Source organism: Halichoerus grypus, chromosome 8, assembly GCF_964656455.1.
Source record: "Halichoerus grypus chromosome 8, mHalGry1.hap1.1, whole genome shotgun sequence".
NCBI lineage: Eukaryota > Metazoa > Chordata > Mammalia > Carnivora > Phocidae > Halichoerus > Halichoerus grypus.
This window is the reverse complement of record NC_135719.1, coordinates 125,031,206-125,039,787: the sequence shown is the minus strand read 5'-3', so window position 1 is coordinate 125,039,787 and position 8,582 is coordinate 125,031,206.

Genomic DNA, 8,582 nt, shown 5'->3' with positions numbered 1-8,582 from the left:
CTGTGCTGGGAGTGAGACTCGCCTTCCCCTTTATGGGGAGAGTTTCTTCCACCATGTGGCCTATTGATATAGCAAGTGAAGGAGATCTCCCCACACTTGGTGCTGATTTACATTCCCTAGGGAATGCTGTGAGCAGATCAACTCCTTGTATAAAGAAGAGTCTGTTCATAAACGAGCTTATGAAGAGAAATCCCCAGGTAGAAAGAAATTAGCAACCAGAGCTGATACCAACATAAATCCACTGTGTTGGATTCTGCTTGGGGAATGTCAGAGAGGTGGAAGCAGAACAGGACATGAAGGCATTTCCTCCCAAGTTTTCATCCAATGCCTACTCCTTCCCTTCTCTATGAACTTTGCTTTAGTTCCAACTAGGATACCTGCTGCCTTCTCCAAGAAGACTTCCAGAGTTGTTCTGTCTCACTGAGCTCTCCTGGCCTAAGCCTGGGCCATTCCCTTTCCTACTAAGATAATCAAGATAAGATGGAAGATTTTTTTGGCTTAAGAAAATTTCCTAGGAACTAAAGGGAGAATAAAATTGAAAGTGTAAAAGCCTAGAAACTGGGGCGCCTGGGTGGCTCAGTCTGTTAAGCGTCTGCCTTCGGCTTAGGTCATGATCCCAGGGTCCTGGGATCGAGCCCTGCATCAGGCTCTGTGCTCCTCGTGGAGCCTGCTTCTCCCTCTCCCTCTGCTGCTCCACCTGCTTGTGCTCTCCCTCTCTCTCTCTCTCTGTCTCTCTCTCTGTCAAATACATAAAATCTTTTTAAAAAAATTTTTTTAATAAAAAGTAAAAATAAAAGCTTAGAAACTGAGGAGTTTATGGCCCTCAGCGACATTACCCGGGGTAAGCAGAGTTTGCTCCCCTCCCAATGCCCAATTCTAGGTAGTAGAATCAGATACCCAGAAGCAGGAGGCCCCAATATTGCCCTTGAGGCCTCACCCTCTTCCTCACAACCAATCTCTCTTCTCTGTTCTCCCCCAGAAGTGTCTCAAACCCATCCCCAGTTCCCCATCCCACTGACTCTGCCTTGGTCAAGTTCTCACCATCTCTTTCCTAGACTTTGCTGTAGCTTCCTTGCCAGTCCTCCAGCCTCATCTCTTCTCTCCAGACTTTCTACCCAGAATTTCCTCCTCTCCTGGCCCTCCTGGTGAATGTTTCATTGTTTAATAAAACTCAGCTCAAATGTCACCGCCACCAGGAAGCCTGCTGGGACTTCCCCAGGAAAAGTTAATTGTTTCCTTCTCTGTATACCTTTCACTCACCCTATGATAGCATTTATTTCCCTGTGCTGGCATTGCTGGTTAACATGTTTATCTACCTTACCACCCTTCATGGCAGCTCCTTCAAGGACCCAGACTATAGCTTATACTTTGTATTCTCAGGGTCTAGCAGGGGAGCAGACCTTCATCACATAGCAGGACATGCCTGATGGAGAGAAGAGGGAGGGAGAAAAGAAGGGAGTGGAACATGGAATGAAAACTTTGTATAATTGTAGATTCTTCAGTTCCTGAACCACCCCCTATACCTTGTGAGGGTCATCTCCCTAAAAGAAACACTTAACTGCTGCATGAGTGTTCTCTGTCACACATTTCATGTGGTGCTGACTGCCCCTGCAGTGTCTTCAAAGCTGCTGAGGAGGCTCAGAATCCTGAGTAAGCAAAAGTCCATGGAGATGGGGCTATGCCAATTCATGACAAAAGCCAGACTAGAACCTAGGTCCTTTGAAAGTGCCCAGGCCCAGGGTCCTTGACACAACACCAATGGCCACTCTGCAAGTTTTCCCTCCGGGCAACAGCATATAATTATCAACGTTAGTATTTGGAATTTATATGCTGCTTTTGCTTCACTGGCTTTTTTATTATCCTTTTGATTAGTAATTCAGTATGCAGCCCAGGCATGGAGCAAAGCCAGGGTAGGGAGGGAAGAAGCAGAGGGAAGCCAAGGCCAAGTAGGGGGCCATGAGACCCTGTGAGAGAAGGACCGGGAGGGGGCAAAGATGCACGAGGGTGCACAGACTCAAGGGACAACGTCTTGGGTGGGGGGAAGAAGGGGAATGTCTGTGCAGATGCTTTATGGGCCCGAGATGCGGGGTCCAAGAGCTTTCCTAGCCTCAGGGCCTCCACTCTACTGGGGCAGGGGCACGAAGAGCAAGAATACATTTAGTACCCAACAGGTTAAACACCAATATCAGCCCAGCCCTGAGACCCAGCACAAGGTTTAGGGAGTTCTCTGTCCAGTGGAGAGAAGGAGACCCAAATTCCAGGATGGGGGCTCCTGGCTCCTACAGTGCATGCTGGGCACTAAAGGGAACTGCTCCAGATACCCCATGTCATGTACGAGCAAGGGGGTCCTGGAGCTCACCATTCAGTGTGCTATGACATCCTTGGATGGGGGGAGAGACGGCTCCCACTGCCAGAGCCTGGTCCCCAGTGCCTTCTTCCACCCCCAGGCCCACTTCAGTCTGCTCTGGGGTTTACTTTGCCCCTATTTGCCTTCAGAAAATGAAAATACTCTCCCCTCCCAAGCTCCTGGTACTGTGATGAGACTCAAGACCTGATAGGGGGCTTGGAAAATAGCCTCATCCACTCATAACACTCAAGATGAGGGTATCCTCATGAATAAAAGAAGAAGAAGAAGAAGAAGAAGAAGAAGAAGAAGAAGAAGAAGAAGAAGAAGAAGAAGAAGAAGAAGAAGAAAGGAAACCAGGGTGGAGGGGGGCAGATAAAAAGCAGCACAGTGGGGGAGACAAAGCAGACAGAAGCCCTGGGCTCAGATCTCAGATCTCCCTCTGGGAGAACTGAGGAGAATGCATACCAACTGAGGGCCTATTTGGGACCAATGTGTCACATATGTCATCTCACTTTGTCCTCATATGACCCCTATGAAGTGGATACAGCTCCCCCATTTTGCAGATGAGAAAAACCCAAGGCTTCCAGAGGTTCACTTGCTCAAGGTTATACAGCTAGTAAGTGGGACACTAGGACCAAATCTTAGGCCCATGGTCTTTAAAGCCTGTGCATTTGCCAGCAGAGCGCTGTTGTCTCCAAATCAGGAGATTTAATCCCTGTGAGCCCAGCGTTTCATGTGTAAAATGGGGGGGGGGGCGGTGTGAGGGGCTGAGGGGGCGGATTATATTGCTTCATAAAACTGTTAAGAAAATTAAACGAGATTATATTGGTTGAAAACATAAAAACCTGGCATGGGGTCTGGTATATAGTAGGCGCTCAATAAATGCCTTTTGTTTACTTGTTTTTTTTTCTTTTTAGCTTAATATTAAAACTCAGGGCTTGGGCACCTAGGGGCTTCAAAATACTTCAAGAAGCCCGAGGGCCCATCGCTTCTGGGGGAAAGGGGAAGTAGGGTAAGGAGAAGGGCTGGGAAAGGGAGCTCGGCTCCAGGAAGCAGAGAGCCCTTTCCAGCTGCGCGCCCCTCGCTCCGCCGCCTCCTCTGGGTTCCCCTGACTTCCCGCCCCGCCCCGCCCCGCCCCGGAGCTGGGTCCGGAGTGCCTGGTGGGCTGATTCCGGAGCGTGGAAGGGAGCACGGAGGGGAGAAAGAGGCGGCGGCGGCGGGAGGCAGGGAGGAGCGGGATCCTCCTCGCTGCTCTCCCAAGTCGGCGCGGAGCCGCCTCGGGCCGGGCTGAGGGCTGCGTGGCGGCGGCGGGGCCGGGCCAGGATGCGGGGCTCCCGGGACCGCGCCGGGCGGGGCAGGCGGCGGCGGCGGGCGGCGGGCGGGAGCTGTCCGCGGTGCTGAAGCGGCGGCGGCGGCGGCGGCGGCGGCGGCGGCGGCGGCAGGGACCCGGGGCCGGGAGCAGCAGCACCCTCCTGGGATATCCACCGCGGCCGCAAGGCGGGGGCGCCGTCGTTCACCGGCCCATGCTGGGCCCCCGAGCCCCGCGGAGGAGGCGGGACCGTCCTCGGCGGGACAGGTAAGGGGCCGTCTGGGGGCGCAGCGGGAACCCAGAGCTAGGCGCCAAGGCTGGATCGAGCTGGGGAGGGTAGTGGGACCCCTCTCAGGGAAGGGGATTCGGGTTCAGCCTCCCTGCTGACTGCACCTTGCGCTCCGCCAGAGATCGCGCCAAGTCTATCCCTACCCCTCACCCTACACCTCACCCTACACGCTGGGGATGCTGGGAGGGTCCTGAGGGACTGGGGCCCAGGTAGGCACCTGGGCACCCTGACCCCACACCACCAGGCCTGACCCCAAGCTGAGGCAGCTCTTAAGATACTCTGCCCACAAAGAACGATAAGGAGAGTATCCGGGACTCCTGTGCCCCAGTCCCCACCATGGTTTTGCTCACTAGGGAAATCTGAGCCAGCTTCCCTAAGCATCCTTCTCTTCCCCAAGCCTGCTCATCAGGGTGACTGGAGTGGCTGTGGTCCTCCTCCCACCCCTGCTCCACCCTCAAGATTTCTTTGCCCTGGAAATGGCCCTTGGGCCAAGGATGAGCCAGGCCCCTTAGGACCGATTAGCCCATTTCTCCAGGGAAGGAAGGAGGTACCAGAAAACACCTTTATTTTTTCCCGTGGCCCTCTTGACTCTAATGGAAGGAGGCTGGTTTTGTATTATACTGCTTGGTGCATGAGGGCAAAGAGTGGGGAAACCTGAGCCTTGTTTTCAACTATGTGCCTAAATGCTGGTCACCCTAGACAGAGCCTCTATTTGGAGTCCTCCCTCTTTCTGGCAAGAGTGTGCTGAATGAGCTCATTCAGGCCTGCAAAGTGCTTCCAGTTCTTCAGAGCAGAGTTCTCTGAGTGGCAGAACGTAGTGATCAAAATAAAACTGCGTAGAGGAAGATCGGCCTATCACTGTGGCTGACCACTGCTTTCTCCCCATCTTTTCAACCCAGCACAACTTCCCCACCCCACCCCCACCCCCCAGCGATAGAAAGAGCACTGGACTAGGAACTCTTGGCTGGGCGCTGGCATGTATCAGCTTGAGGCCAGTTACCTGAACTCTCTGAGCCTTTGAGCCTTGGTTTCCTCATCTATAAAGTGGGGTTAAGGTAGCTGCTGCTCTCACCTCAGGGAACTGCCTTGGCACTCAATGAAGCAATGTACCTGACTGAAGGCTTGTCATCTGTAGGTCGCCATGCCAGTGTGAGCTGCTATCACTGTTCCCATCACCAGCCAGGCCTGCTGGCAGTGACCTGATCATTGTTACCCTTACCCCCTTTCTCCCAGCCAAGCCATGGCTTCCTTTGTCCTTGACCTCCCTGGGGTCGCAGTCACTGAAACCCAACTTATAAATCTTGAGGAGCCAAAAGGGTTCCCTCCCCGCTTCTCTTTCATCATCACCTATAGAAGATAATATAGGGTGAGAGTCTGACTCACAGTTTTGGTGTTTTGTTTTGTTTTTTTTCCCCAAGAATCTTAGATCTAGGGAAACAGCTCCTGGAAGGCAAGGATTGTGTTGTTTTCATCTCTTTGCCTCCCTGCACACCTCCCCTCCCCCATAGCCCCTGGAAGATAGTAAGGACTCAGTACTTGGGTGTAAAATAAGAGAATAGAGTGTTAAAATATTTCTGAATAAAAGCATTTGACTGGAAGTCGGGAGCCCCATATTCTGGCCCCAGATCCACCACTGACTCAGGCAGGCCCCTTCCCCTCTATAGGCTTCAGTTTTCTCATCTGTAAAAGAGGGTTGGGCTAGACGAGTTCTAATATTCCTGATGTTCCGTGAGGCTCTTTGAGGGCCATCCTGAGACCACAGATCCCTCAGTTCTTGAACACAGCATACCAGCTTCATTAACCTGGTTTTCAGAGTAAGTTAAGGTCTTTTCAGCAAAGAACTGGATTTTATGAATGGAGTGGAACGGAGCAATAGGAATCTGAAAAAGCCATTTCTATTTCTGATGTTTCCTTAAGATCCCCCCTCTCTCTTATTTTCCTGAGAAAGCCACGAGTGTGTATAGAGTTGCTGAGCCAGAGGCCCTTGCCTCCAGCCCAAGAGGCCAGGAAAGCACGCCCCCTTAACATCCCTTGTGATTAGCCAAAGGCCAGGGACCCAACTCTTGGCCATCTCCTCCCAGGTACCCTGCCTGGCTGGATCCCCTCTCCTAAGAAGACTGGAGGAGGGGACAGTCAGGAAAGATCCATCTCTGGGGAGAGCTTTTTTTAATAGAAAAACAAAATGAGCTTCCCTGACAATAATTTTCCTCAACTGTGGCAGGCCCGGCCAATGTTCAGAAAAACCTTAGCTAATTGGCACTTGGTTAGAGCTGAGTAAGCCATACCAGTGACCTCTCTGACTTACCTGCAAGCGCCCAACCAGGGTGGGGGACCAACCGCCAAGTGCCCCCCATGTCAGCACTTTCTGGCTCCCAGCTGTTGGTGCAGCACTGGCAAAATCAGCTCTCCAGAGTTAATGGACAATCACTAACCCTCATAACAAAGTGATGGCAGCCACAGTGCAGCAAGCATAGAAAGGGGCTTTATTTTCTGCAAGACTGGTCTGTGGGGGTGCTGGCCTCCTGCTGGGGCTAGAACAATGCACCACCCCACCTTCTGCAGCTATTTGGGTAGATACCCCACCCCCTGAGTTTTCAGAGTGCAGGAAGTCTCTGGTAACCCAGGCAGACACATCAGGCTCCTCTCTCAACCAGGGAAAACTACCCACTGGCTACTCCTTGTATTCCCCTCCTGTCGGCTCCCTGGGGAGGCTCTACTCTGACCCCCTCCGCAATGCCTCAAAGGGAAGAAGAAAGTCAACTCTGGCCGTGATTAGGTGATCTTGGTTATCTGGGCTAGAGGCAAGGGCAAGGGGGGGATCTAAGGAAGAGGAAGAGATAACTGTCACATGGTCATTAAGAAATGTCGTGTGTGTGTGCGCGCACGCGCGCACTTGTGCGAGACTGAAACATTGAAATACACATATGCAAGTCCCTTCCCCTTCACACACAAAATGACAGAGGCAGAGAATAAGATAATATCTAGAGACATTTGCACCGTATTAATTACCTTCAAGTTCAAAGGCCAATTCATCTTTGTATCCTAGAGAGACTTGCAGTCCTAAAGTGACACCATTCCAGGGAGAAAGTAGAAGAAACATCCCAGTTCTCTAAACCGTTGGCATTTTCTAACCCCTTTTTCTTCTCAGGGGCTTGGTGGGCATCCTGCCTGGAGCAAGGTCCCCTCTGCCACAAGGTGGGGGACAATAAAGACTGATCTCATCCCCGCTCTTTGTACTCAGCTTCTCTCTTCTCTTTACTCCTCCCTTATTCTCTCCTCTCCCTCCTGCCTGCGGTGGCCACCAGCACCCACCACCCCCTCCCCCAAGCAAACCGAGCAGGGAGTGAGGATCTGATGCTCTACCTCTCCATTACGTGTGTTATCTTCCGCCATTAGATACACTGTTTGCTTCTAAGTGGTTGGGAACAAGCTGCTTCCGTGAAGAGACAGGTTGTTTCAGCAAGAATAAAGATTTGGTTTCTGCCTGAAAATGGACTATTTGAGGAGTGGTGCCACTGTCCCAATCCTCCCAGCAATTTTCACCTTTGTCAGCTACAAACCCATCCCCAGGCCAGTGGATTACGCTCTGAGGGAGAGGCCGGTTTAGCCCATGGGAGGCCAGGGTGGCAGCAGATACTAGAAGAGGCAGACTGATGTTCCCAGGAAGTGCCTAGGAAGCCTCCCCTAGGAGCTGAGAAGTGTTCCAGCTGTATTATCTCTCTTTCCTGGGTTCCCTCTTTCACCCTCTCCTCTCCTGTTTTTCTTCATAGGTCCTTTGACAATTCTCAAGTCTCCCTCCAGTCTTGACCATGACCCAGGGTTTCAACTGCATACATCTAATTGCGAGCTGGAGTTTCTGCCCTAGCATCCCACAGGCACTTTAAGACCCAACTCCTCCATTTCTCCTTCCCATCCTGCTCTTCCTTGTGGAGGGTGTGTGTTTCATTTTACTAGGTTGGTACTTGGTGGGCCTTTTCAACCTAAATATTCTTTTTTTTTTTTTTCCAGCTCAGGAAACACTTCCTGTTTCTATTCCTTTCATTATTATTCCTATCCAGTCTCTCTGTTGTGTCTTTCTGAAATTCCTATTAGATGGATGTTGGACCTCTGAGATTCTCCTCCCTGTCTCTCACCTTTCTTCCATATGCTCCATCTTTTTGTCTTTTTGCTCTGTATCTTGGGGAATTTCATTAACTTTTTCTTTCACATGAAAAAGTTAGTCTTTAACTGTATCCGTTCTGTTATCCAGTCTCTCCATTAAATTTTTTTAAGTTGTATTTATTTAAGTAATCTCTACACTCAACGTGGGGCTCGAATTCACGGCCCCAAGATCAAGAGTCACATGCTCTTCCGACTGAGCAACAAGCTGGTCTGAAGTTACTGCTCAAGAAATTGTGCAGATGGGCTCCATCCATCCCAGACCCTGCAAAGTATTTTCTTATGGGGGAGCCTTAGCACACCTAGCCCCCTCATTCACTAATTCACTCATTTATTCCTGAGATCAACTGTTTCCTGAGTGCCTACTATATACCAGGTAAGGGGTTGCAGGGATGAGGAAGACCCAGCCCCCACCTTCTTGAAGCTCACAATCTGGTGAGGGAGAAGGATGCTAATCAAATCACACATATAGAAACAGA